Raw genomic sequence first — 12,698 nt, 5'->3', positions numbered from 1 at the left:
ATTCAGAGAGATATGTACTACATTGTATTTACAAATAAAACTATTAGGACCTACCAATTTGTATATACAGATTATTAGTTTCAGAGTCCAGAATTGTTAACAGTACACCATGAAAGCTCATTCATATGGTGGCATGTAAAAATTTTTCTCACAGTGTAAGATTCTTAGAGGTTACATTTTATTGGAAATATATTACAGATAAACCTGTCTCTCAGTGTGTATGATTCTTAATTAATGCAATTTATAGATATTTTCTTTCTCAGAGATGTAAACTGCATAATACTTACAAAAAAACAATAGGCCCTACCAAGATGTAAATACAAATCATGGATTCAGAGTCCAAAATGGTTACAAATACACCAGGAAACCTCATTCATGAGGAAGCATTTAAACAGTTTTTATTAGAATGTACTCTCAGAGAAATATAAACTGAACGGTTCTTACAAAAAACCAATAGGACCTACCAAGATTTAAATACAGATCACTGGATTCAAAGATCAGAGTGGTTACCAATGCACCAAGAAACCTCATTCACGAGGGAGAGCTAAACATTTTTTTCTAAAATGTTAGATTCTTAGAAGACACATTTTATTGCAATTATTGTACATATATTTACATCGACGCTTATTTGGGTTATATAGTAAAATTCATATAATTACATACATTTTTATAACTACCTTTTTTAGCTTTTTGTAAATATTTACAAAAATCAGTGATTTAAAAAAATCATTATATGTATGAAAAAGAAGACTTTCTGTCAATCAAGAACTTAAACTGAAGGTACACATCAGGTCCCACCGAGATTTGAACTCGGATCGCTAGATTCAGAGTCCAGAGTGCTAACCATTACACCATGGAACCTCTCTTCTAACACCATATATACAACTTTCTCTTAGAGTGTGAGATCTTATTTTCTACAAGTTACAGGAATAATAATCAGAGAGATAAGTATAACATTGTATTTACAAAAAAAGCCAATAGGACTTACCAAATTTTTATACAGATTATAGGTTTCAGAGTCCAGAATTGTTAACAGTACACAATGAAACCTCATTCATATGGTAGCATGTACATTTTTGGTCAGAGTATAAGATTCTTAGTGGATACATTTTATTGGAATTAAATGACAGATAAACCTGTCTCTCAGTGTGTAAGATTCTTAATTTATGCAATTTATAGATATTTTCTTTCTCAGAGATATTAACTGTATTGTACTTACAACAAAACCAATATAACCTACCAAGATGTAAATATAGATCATGGATTCAGAGTCCAAAATGTTTACCAATACACCATGAAACCTCATCCATTAGGGAGCATCTAAATATTTTTATAAGAATGTACTCTCAGAGAGATATGAACTGAATGGTACTTACAAAAAACCAATAGGACCTACCAAGATTTAAATACAGATCACTATATTCAAAGATCAGAGTGGAGTGGTTACCAATACACCAAGAAACCACATTCATTAGGGAACATCGAAACATTTTTTTCTAAAATGTTAGATTCTTAGAAGACACATTTTATTGAAGTTATTGTACATATATTAACATCAATGCTTATTTGGATTACACAGTAAAATTCATATAATTACAAACATTTCTTTAACTACCTTTTTTTAGATTTTAGTACATATTTACAATAATAAGTTATTTAAAAAATTTGTTATATGTATAAAAAAGAAAAGTTTTTGTCAAGGACTTAAACTGAAGGTACTAAAATGCACCAGGTCCCACCGAAATTTTAACTCAATTTACTGGATTCAGAGTACAGAGTGCTAACCATAACACCATGGAATCTCCCTTCTAATAACACATATAAAACTTTCTCTCAGAGTGTAAAATCTTAATTTCTACAAGATACAGAAATATTCATTCAGAGAGATATGTACTACATTGTATTTACAAATAAAACCATTAGGACCTACCAATTTGTATATACAGATTATTAGTTTAAGAGTCCAGAATTGTTAACAGTAAACCATGAAAGCTCATTCATATGGTGGCATGTAAAAAAATTTCTCACAGTGTAAGATTCTTAGAGGTTACATTTTATTGGAAATATATTACAGATAAACCTGTCTCTCAGTGTGTATGATTCTTAGTTTATGCAATTTATAGATATTTTCTTTCTCAGAGATATGAACAGCATAATACTTACAAAAAAACAATAGGACCTACCAAGATGTAAATACAAATCATGGATTCAGAGTCCAAAATGGTTACAAATACACCAGGAAACCTCATTCATGAGGAAGCATTTAAACAGTTTTTTTTAGAATGTACTCTCAGAGAAATATAAACTGAACGGTTCTTGCAAAAAACCAATAGGACCTACCAAGATTTAAATACAGATCACTGGATTCAAAGATCAGAATGGTTACCAATACACCAAGAAACCTCATTCACGAGGGAGAGCTAAACATTTTTTTCTAAAATGTTAGATTCTTAGAAGACACATTTTATTGCAATTATTGTACATATATTTACATCAACGCTTATTTGGGTTATATAGTAAAATTCATACAATTACATACATTTCTATAACTACCTTTTTTAGCTTTTTGTAAATATTTACAAAAATCAGTGATTTAAAAAAATCATTATATGTATGAAAAAGAAGACTTTCTGTCAATCAAGAACTTAAACTGAAGGTACACATCAGGTCCCACCGAGATTTGAACTCGGATCGCTGGATTCAGAGTCCAGAGTGCTAACCATTACACCATGCAACCTCTCTTCTAACACCACATATACAACTTTCTCTTAGAGTGTGAGATCTTATTTTCTACAAGTTACAGGAATAATAATCAGAGAGATAAGTATAACATTGTATTTACAAAAAAAGCCAATAGGACTTACCAAATTTTTATACAGATTATAGGTTTCAGAGTCCAGAATTGTTAACAGTACACAATGAAACCTCATTCATATGGTAGCATGTACATTTTTGGTCAGAGTATAAGATTCTTAGTGGATACATTTTATTGGAATTAAATGATAGATAAACCTGTCTCTCAGTGTGTAAGATTCTTAATTTATGCAATTTATAGATATTTTCTTTCTCAGAGATATTAACTGTATTGTACTTACAACAAAACCAATATAACCTACCAAGATGTAAATATAGATCATGGATTCAGAGTCCAAAATGTTTACCAATACACCATGAAACCTCATCCATTAGGGAGCATCTAAATATTTTTATAAGAATGTACTCTCAGAGAGATATGAACTGAATGGTACTTACAAAAAACCAATAAGACCTACCAAGATTTAAATACAGATCACTATATTCAAAGATCAGAGTGGAGTGGTTACCAATACACCAAGAAACCACATTCATTAGGGAACATCTAAACATTTTTTTCTAAAATGTTAGATTCTTAGAAGACACATTTTATTGAAGTTATTGTACATATATTAACATCAATGCTTATTTGGATTACACAGTAAAATTCATATAATTACAAACATTTCTTTAACTACCTTTTTTTAGATTTTAGTACATATTTACAATAATAAGTTATTTAAAAAATGTATTATATGTATAAAAAAGAAAAGTTTTTGTCAAGGACTTAAACTGAAGGTACTAAAATGCACCTGGTCCCACCGAAATTTGAACTCAATTTACTGGATTCAGAGTACAGAGTGCTAACCATAACACCATGGAATCTCCCTTCTAATAACACATATAAAACTTTCTCTCAGATGTGTAAAATCTTAATTTCCACAAGATACAGAAATATTCATTCAGAGAGATATGTACTACATTGTATTTACAAATAAAACTATTAGGACCTACCAATTTGTATATACAGATTATTAGTTTCAGAGTCCAGAATTGTTAACAGTACACCATGAAAGCTCATTCATATGGTGGCATGTAAAAATTTTTCTCACAGTGTAAGATTCTTAGAGGTTACATTTTATTGGAAATATATTACAGATAAACCTGTCTCTCAGTGTGTATGATTCTTAATTAATGCAATTTATAGATATTTTCTTTCTCAGAGATGTAAACTGCATAATACTTACAAAAAAACAATAGGCCCTACCAAGATGTAAATACAAATCATGGATTCAGAGTCCAAAATGGTTACAAATACACCAGGAAACCTCATTCATGAGGAAGCATTTAAACAGTTTTTATTAGAATGTACTCTCAGAGAAATATAAACTGAACGGTTCTTGCAAAAAACCAATAGGACCTACCAAGATTTAAATACAGATCACTGGATTCAAAGATCAGAGTGGTTACCAATACACCAAGAAACCTCATTCACGAGGGAGAGCTAAACATTTTTTTCTAAAATGTTAGATTCTTAGAAGACACATTTTATTGCAATTATTGTACATATATTTACATCAACGCTTATTTGGGTTATATAGTAAAATTCATACAATTACATACATTTCTATAACTACCTTTTTTATCTTTTTGTAAATATTTACAAAAATCAGTGATTTAAAAAAATCATTATATGTATGAAAAAGAAGACTTTCTGTCAATCAAGAACTTAAACTGAAGGTACTAAAACACATCAGGTCCCACCGAGATTTGAACTCGGATCGCTGGATTCAGAGTCCAGAGTGCTAACCATTACACCATGGAACCTCTCTTCTAATACCACATATACAACTTTCTCTTAGAGTGTGAGATCTTATTTTCTACAAGTTACAGGAATAATAATCAGAGAGATAAGTATAACATTGTATTTACAAAAAAAGCCATTAGGACCTACCAAATTTTTATACAGATTATAGGTTTCAGAGTCCAGAATTGTTAACAGTACACAATGAAACCTCATTCATATGGTAGCATGTACATTTTTGGTCAGAGTATAAGATTCTTAGTGGATACATTTTATTGGAATTAAATGACAGATAAACCTGTCTCTCAGTGTGTAAGATTCTTAATTTATGCAATTTATAGATATTTTCTTTCTCAGAGATATTAACTGTATTGTACTTACAACAAAACCAATAGAACCTACCAAGATGTAAATATAGATCATGGATTCAGAGTCCAAAATGTTTACCAATACACCATGAAACCTCATCCATTAGGGAGCATCTAAATATTTTTATAAGAATGTACTCTCAGAGAGATATGAACTGAATGGTACTTACAAAAAACCAATAGGACCTACCAAGATTTAAATACAGATCACTATATTCAAAGATCAGAGTGGAGTGGTTACCAATACACCAAGAAACCACATTCATTAGGGAACATCTAAACATTTTTTTCTAAAATGTTAGATTCTTAGAAGACACATTTTATTGACGTTATTGTACATATATTAACATCAATGCTTATTTGGATTACACAGTAAAATTCATATAATTACAAACATTTCTATAACTACCTTTTTTTTAGATTTTAGTACATATTTACATTAATAAGTTATTTAAAAAATTTATTATATGTATAAAAAAAGAAAAGTTTTTGTCAAGGACTTAAACTGAAGGTACTAAAATGCACCTGGTCCCACCGAGATTTGAACTCAATTTACTGGAATCAGAGTATAGAGTGCTAACCATAACACCATGGAATCTCCCTTCTAATAACACATATAAAACTTTCTCTCAGAGTGTAAAATCTTAATCTCTACAAGATACAGAAATATTCATTTAAAGAGATATGTACTACATTGTATTTACAAATAAAACCATTAGGACCTTAACAATTTGTGTATACAGATTATTAGTTTCAGAGTCCAGAATTGTTAACAGTACACCATGAAAGCTTATTCATATGGTGGCATGTAAAAATGTTTCTCACAGTGTAAGATTCTTAGAGGTTACATTTTATTGGAAATATATTACAGATAAACCTGTCTCTCAGTGTGTATGATTCTTAATTAATGCAATTTATAGATATTTTCTTTCTCAGAGATATAAACTGCATAATACTTACAAAAAAACAATAGGCCATACCAAGATGTAAATACAAATCATGGATTCAGAGTCCAAAATGGTTACAAATACACCAGGAAACCTCATTCATGAGGAAGCATTTAAACAGTTTTTATTAGAATATACTCTCAGAGAAATATAAACTGAACGGTTCTTACAAAAAACCAATAGGACCTACCAAGATTTAAATACAGATCACTGGATTCAAAGATCAGACTGGTTACCAATACACCAAGAAACCTCATTCACGAGGGAGAGCTAAACATTTTTTTCTAAAATGTTAGATTCTTAGAAGACACATTTTATTGCAATTATTGTACATACATTTACATCAACGCTTATTTGGGTTATATAGTAAAATTCATATAATTACATACATTTCTATAACTACCTTTTTTAGCTTTTTGTACATATTTACAAAAATCAGTGATTTAAAAAAATCATTATATGTATGAAAAAGAAGACTTTCTGTCAATCAAGAACTTAAACTGAAGGTACTAAAACACATCAGGTCCCACCGAGATTTGAACTCGGATCGCTGGATTCAGAATCCAGAGTGCTAACCATTACACCATGGAACCTCTCTTCTAACACCACATATACAACTTTCTCTTGGAGTGTGAGATCTTATTTTCTACAAGTTACAGGAATAATAATCAGAGAGATAAGTATAACATTGTATTTACAAAAAAAAGCCATTAGGACCTACCAAATTTTTATACAGATTATAGGTTTCAGAGTCCAGAATTGTTAACAGTACACAATGAAACCTCATTCATATGGTAGCATGTACATTTTTGGTAAGAGTATAAGATTCTTAGTGGATACATTTTATTGGAATTAAATGACAGATAAACCTGTCTCTCAGTGTGTAAGATTCTTAATTTATGCAATTTATAGATATTTTCTTTCTCAGAGATATTAACTGTATTGTACTTACAACAAAACCAATATAACCTACCAAGATGTAAATATAGATCATGGATTCAGAGTCCAAAATGTTTACCAATACACCATGAAACCTCATCCATTAGGGAGCATCTAAATATTTTTATAAGAATGTACTCTCAGAGAGATATGAACTGAATGGTACTTACAAAAAACCAATAGGACCTACCAAGATTTAAATACAGATCACTATATTCAAAGATCAGAGTGGAGTGGTTACCAATACACCAAGAAACCACATTCATTAGGGAACATCTAAACATTTTTTTCTAAAATGTTAGATTCTTAGGAGACACATTTTATTGAAGTTATTGTACATATATTAACATCAATGCTTATTTGGATTACACAGTAAAATTCATATAATTACAAACATTTCTTTAACTACCTTTTTTTTAGATTTTAGTACATATTTACAATAATAAGTTATTTAAAAAATGTATTATATGTATAAAAAAGAAAAGTTTTTGTCAAGGACTTAAACTGAAGGTACTAAAATGCACCTGGTCCCACCGAGATTTGAACTCAATTTACTGGATTCAGAGTATAGAGTGCTAACCATAACACCATGGAATCTCCCTTCTAATAACACATATAAAACTTTCTCTCAGAGTGTAAAATCTTAATTTCTACAAGATACAGAAATATTCATTTAAAGAGATATGTACTACATTGTATTTACAAATAAAACCATTAGGACCTTAACAATTTGTGTATACAGATTATTAGTTTCAGAGTCCAGAATTGTTAACAGTACACCATGAAAGCTCATTCATATGGTGGCATGTAAAAATGTTTCTCACAGTGTAAGATTCTTAGAGGTTACATTTTATTGGAAATACATTACAGATAAACCTGTCTCTCAGTGTGTATGATTCTTAATTAATGCAATTTATAGATATTTTCTTTCTCAGAGATATAAACTGCATAATACTTACAAAAAAACAATAGGTCATACCAAGATGTAAATACAAATCATGGATTCAGAGTCCAAAATGGTTACAAATACACCAGAAAACCTCATTCATGAGGAAGCATTTAAACAGTTTTTATTAGAATGTACTCTCAGAGAAATATAAACTGAACGGTTCTTACAAAAAACCAATAGGACCTACCAAGATTTAAATACAGATCACTGGATTCAAAGATCAGACTGGTTACCAATACACCAAGAAACCTCATTCACGAGGGAGAGCTAAACATTTTTTTCTAAAATGTTAGATTCTTAGAAGACACATTTTATTGCAATTATTGTACATATATTTACATCAACGCTTATTTGGGTTATATAGTAAAATTCATATAATTACATACATTTCTATAACTACCTTTTTTAGCTTTTTGTACATATTTACAAAAATCAGTGATTTAAAAAAATCATTATATGTATGAAAAAGAAGACTTTCTGTCAATCAAGAACTTAAACTGAAGGTACTAAAACACAGCAGGTCCCACCGAGATTTGTACTCGGATCGCTGGATTCAGAATCCAGAGTGCTAACCATTACACCATGGAACCTCTCTTCTAACACCACATATACAACTTTCTCTTGGAGTGTGAGATCTTATTTTCTACAAGTTACAGGAATAATAATCAGAGAGATAAGTATAACATTGTATTTACAAAAAAAAGCCATTAGGACCTACCAAATTTTTATACAGATTATAGGTTTCAGAGTCCAGAATTGTTAACAGTACACAATGAAACCTCATTCATATGGTAGCATGTACATTTTTGGTCAGAGTATAAGATTCTTAGTGGATACATTTTATTGGAATTAAATGACAGATAAACCTGTCTCTCAGTGTGTAAGATTCTTAATTTATGCAATTTATAGATATTTTCTTTCTCAGAGATATTAACTGTATTGTACTTACAACAAAACCAATATAACCTACCAAGATGTAAATATAGATCATGGATTCAGAGTCCAAAATGTTTACCAATACACCATGAAACCTCATCCATTAGGGAGCATCTAAATATTTTTATAAGAATGTACTCTCAGAGAGATATGAACTGAATGGTACTTACAAAAAACCAATAGGACCTACCAAGATTTAAATACAGATCACTATATTCAAAGATCAGAGTGGAGTGGTTACCAATACACCAAGAAACCACATTCATTAGGGAACATCTAAACATTTTTTTCTAAAATGTTAGATTCTTAGAAGACACATTTTATTGAAGTTATTGTACATATATTAACATCAATGCTTATTAGGATTACACAGTAAAATTCATATAATTACAAACATTTCTTTAACTACCTTTTTTTTAGATTTTAGTACATATTTACAATAATAAGTTATTTAAAAAATGTATTATATGTATAAAAAAGAAAAGTTTTTGTCAAGGACTTAAACTGAAGGTACTAAAATGCACCTGGTCCCACCGAAATTTGAACTCAATTTACTGGATTCAGAGTACAGAGTGCTAACCATAACACCATGGAATCTCCCTTCTAATAACACATATAAAACTTTCTCTCAGATGTGTAAAATCTTAATTTCCACAAGATACAGAAATATTCATTCAGAGAGATATGTACTACATTGTATTTACAAATAAATCTATTAGGACCTACCAATTTGTATATACAGATTATTAGTTTCAGAGTCCAGAATTGTTAACAGTACACCATGAAAGCTCATTCATATGGTGGCATGTAAAAATTTTTCTCACAGTGTAAGATTCTTAGAGGTTACATTTTATTGGAAATATATTACAGATAAACCTGTCTCTCAGTGTGTATGATTCTTAATTAATGCAATTTATAGATATTTTCTTTCTCAGAGATGTAAACTGCATAATACTTACAAAAAAACAATAGGCCCTACCAAGATGTAAATACAAATCATGGATTCAGAGTCCAAAATGGTTACAAATAAACCAGGAAACCTCATTCATGAGGAAGCATTTAAACAGTTTTTATTAGAATGTACTCTCAGAGAAATATAAACTGAACGGTTCTTGCAAAAAACCAATAGGACCTACCAAGATTTAAATACAGATCACTGGATTCAAAGATCAGAGTGGTTACCAATACACCAAGAAACCTCATTCACGAGGGAGAGCTAAACATTTTTTTCTAAAATGTTAGATTCTTAGAAGACACATTTTATTGCAATTATTGTACATATATTTACATCAACGCTTATTTGGGTTATATAGTAAAATTCATACAATTACATACATTTCTATAACTACCTTTTTTAGATTTTTGTACATATTTACAAAAATCAGTGATTTAAAAAAATCATTATATGTATGAAAAAGAAGACTTTCTGTCAATCAAGAACTTAAACTGAAGGTACTAAAACACATCAGGTCCCACCGAGATTTGAACTCGGATCGCTGGATTCAGAATCCAGAGTGCTAACCATTACACCATGGAACCTCTCTTCTAACACCACATATACAACTTTCTCTTGGAGTGTGAGATCTTATTTTCTACAAGTTACAGGAATAATAATCAGAGAGATAAGTATAACATTGTATTTACAAAAAAAAGCCATTAGGACCTACCAAATTTTTATACAGATTATAGGTTTCAGAGTCCAGAATTGTTAACAGTACACAATGAAACCTCATTCATATGGTAGCATGTACATTTTTGGTAAGAGTATAAGATTCTTAGTGGATACATTTTATTGGAATTAAATGACAGATAAACCTGTCTCTCAGTGTGTAAGATTCTTAATTTATGCAATTTATAGATATTTTCTTTCTCAGAGATATTAACTGTATTGTACTTACAACAAAACCAATATAACCTACCAAGATGTAAATATAGATCATGGATTCAGAGTCCAAAATGTTTACCAATACACCATGAAACCTCATCCATTAGGGAGCATCTAAATATTTTTTATAAGAATGTACTCTCAGAGAGATATGAACTGAATGGTACTTACAAAAAACCAATAGGACCTACCAAGATTTAAATACAGATCACTATATTCAAAGATCAGAGTGGAGTGGTTACCAATACACCAAGAAACCACATTCATTAGGGAACATCTAAACATTTTTTTCTAAAATGTTAGATTCTTAGAAGACACATTTTATTGAAGTTATTGTACATATATTAACATCAATGCTTATTTGGATTACACAGTAAAATTCATATAATTACAAACATTTCTTTAACTACCTTTTTTTAGATTTTAGTACATATTTACAATAATGAGTAATTTAAAAAATGTATTATATGTATAAAAAAGAAAAGTTTTTGTCAAGGACTTAAACTGAAGGTACTAAAATGCACCTGGTCCCACCGAAATTTGAACTCAATTTACTGGATTCCCTTCTAATAACACATATAAAACTTTCTCTCAGATGTGTAAAATCTTAATTTCCACAAGATACAGAAATATTCATTCAGAGAGATATGTACTACATTGTATTTACAAATAAAACTATTAGGACCTACCAATTTGTATATACAGATTATTAGTTTCAGAGTCCAGAATTGTTAACAGTACACCATGAAAGCTCATTCATATGGTGGCATGTAAAAATTTTTCTCACAGTGTAAGATTCTTAGAGGTTACATTTTATTGGAAATATATTACAGATAAACCTGTCTCTCAGTGTGTATGATTCTTAATTAATGCAATTTATAGATATTTTCTTTCTCAGAGATGTAAACTGCATAATACTTCCAAAAAAACAATAGGCCCTACCAAGATGTAAATACAAATCATGGATTCAGAGTCCAAAATGGTTACAAATACACCAGGAAACCTCATTCATGAGGAAGCATTTAAACAGTTTTTATTAGAATGTACTCTCAGAGAAATATAAACTGAACGGTTCTTGCAAAAAACCAATAGGACCTACCAAGATTTAAATACAGATCACTGGATTCAAAGATCAGAGTGGTTACCAATACACCAAGAAACCTCATTCACGAGGGAGAGCTAAACATTTTTTTCTAAAATGTTAGATTCTTAGAAGACACATTTTATTGCAATTATTGTACATATATTTACATCAACGCTTATTTGGGTTATATAGTAAAATTCATACAATTACATACATTTCTATAACTACCTTTTTTATCTTTTTGTAAATATTTACAAAAATCAGTGATTTAAAAAAATCATTATATGTATGAAAAAGAAGACTTTCTGTCAATCAAGAACTTAAACTGAAGGTACTAAAACACATCAGGTCCCACCGAGATTTGAACTCGGATCGCTGGATTCAGAGTCCAGAGTGCTAACCATTACACCATGGAACCTCTCTTCTAATACCACATATACAACTTTCTCTTAGAGTGTGAGATCTTATTTTCTACAAGTTACAGGAATAATAATCAGAGAGATAAGTATAACATTGTATTTACAAAAAAAGCCATTAGGACCTACCAAATTTTTATACAGATTATAGGTTTCAGAGTCCAGAATTGTTAACAGTACACAATGAAACCTCATTCATATGGTAGCATGTACATTTTTGGTCAGAGTATAAGATTCTTAGTGGATACATTTTATTGGAATTAAATGACAGATAAACCTGTCTCTCAGTGTGTAAGATTCTTAATTTATGCAATTTATAGATATTTTCTTTCTCAGAGATATTAACTGTATTGTACTTACAACAAAACCAATATAACCTACCAAGATGTAAATATAGATCATGGATTCAGAGTCCAAAAGGTTTACCAATACACCATGAAACCTCATCCATTAGGGAGCATCTAAATATTTTTATAAGAATGTACTCTCAGAGAGATATGAACTGAATGGTACTTACAAAAAACCAATAGGACCTACCAAGATTTAAATACAGATCACTATATTCAAAGATCAGAGT

At 30.0% G+C, this 12,698-nt stretch overlaps 7 non-coding genes across 7 annotated transcripts; all 7 read right to left on the bottom strand.

Annotated features, from left to right (window-relative positions):
* Positions 1–789: 789 nt before the first annotated feature.
* On the bottom strand, positions 790–861 carry TRNAQ-CUG (transfer RNA glutamine (anticodon CUG)). Its single transcript has one exon. It is a non-coding gene; the product is annotated as a tRNA-Gln (tRNA).
* Positions 862–2,665: 1,804 nt separating this feature from the next.
* On the bottom strand, positions 2,666–2,737 carry TRNAQ-CUG (transfer RNA glutamine (anticodon CUG)). Its single transcript has one exon. It is a non-coding gene; the product is annotated as a tRNA-Gln (tRNA).
* A 1,811-nt stretch (positions 2,738–4,548) lies between these two features.
* Positions 4,549–4,620, bottom strand: TRNAQ-CUG (transfer RNA glutamine (anticodon CUG)). The gene has a single exon. It is a non-coding gene; the product is annotated as a tRNA-Gln (tRNA).
* A 1,813-nt stretch (positions 4,621–6,433) lies between these two features.
* On the bottom strand, positions 6,434–6,505 carry TRNAQ-CUG (transfer RNA glutamine (anticodon CUG)). Its single transcript has one exon. It is a non-coding gene; the product is annotated as a tRNA-Gln (tRNA).
* A 1,813-nt stretch (positions 6,506–8,318) lies between these two features.
* Positions 8,319–8,390, bottom strand: TRNAQ-CUG (transfer RNA glutamine (anticodon CUG)). The gene has a single exon. It is a non-coding gene; the product is annotated as a tRNA-Gln (tRNA).
* Positions 8,391–10,203: 1,813 nt separating this feature from the next.
* On the bottom strand, positions 10,204–10,275 carry TRNAQ-CUG (transfer RNA glutamine (anticodon CUG)). Its single transcript has one exon. It is a non-coding gene; the product is annotated as a tRNA-Gln (tRNA).
* Positions 10,276–12,051: 1,776 nt separating this feature from the next.
* TRNAQ-CUG (transfer RNA glutamine (anticodon CUG)) lies at positions 12,052–12,123 on the bottom strand. Its single transcript has one exon. It is a non-coding gene; the product is annotated as a tRNA-Gln (tRNA).
* Between the last annotated feature and the right edge of the window lie 575 nt (positions 12,124–12,698).

This window comes from Pseudophryne corroboree, chromosome 11 (genome assembly GCF_028390025.1).
Source record: "Pseudophryne corroboree isolate aPseCor3 chromosome 11, aPseCor3.hap2, whole genome shotgun sequence".
NCBI classification, from domain to species: domain Eukaryota; kingdom Metazoa; phylum Chordata; class Amphibia; order Anura; family Myobatrachidae; genus Pseudophryne; species Pseudophryne corroboree.
The sequence above is the reverse complement of the archived record's forward strand: the minus strand, read 5'-3'. Positions and strand labels throughout refer to the sequence as shown.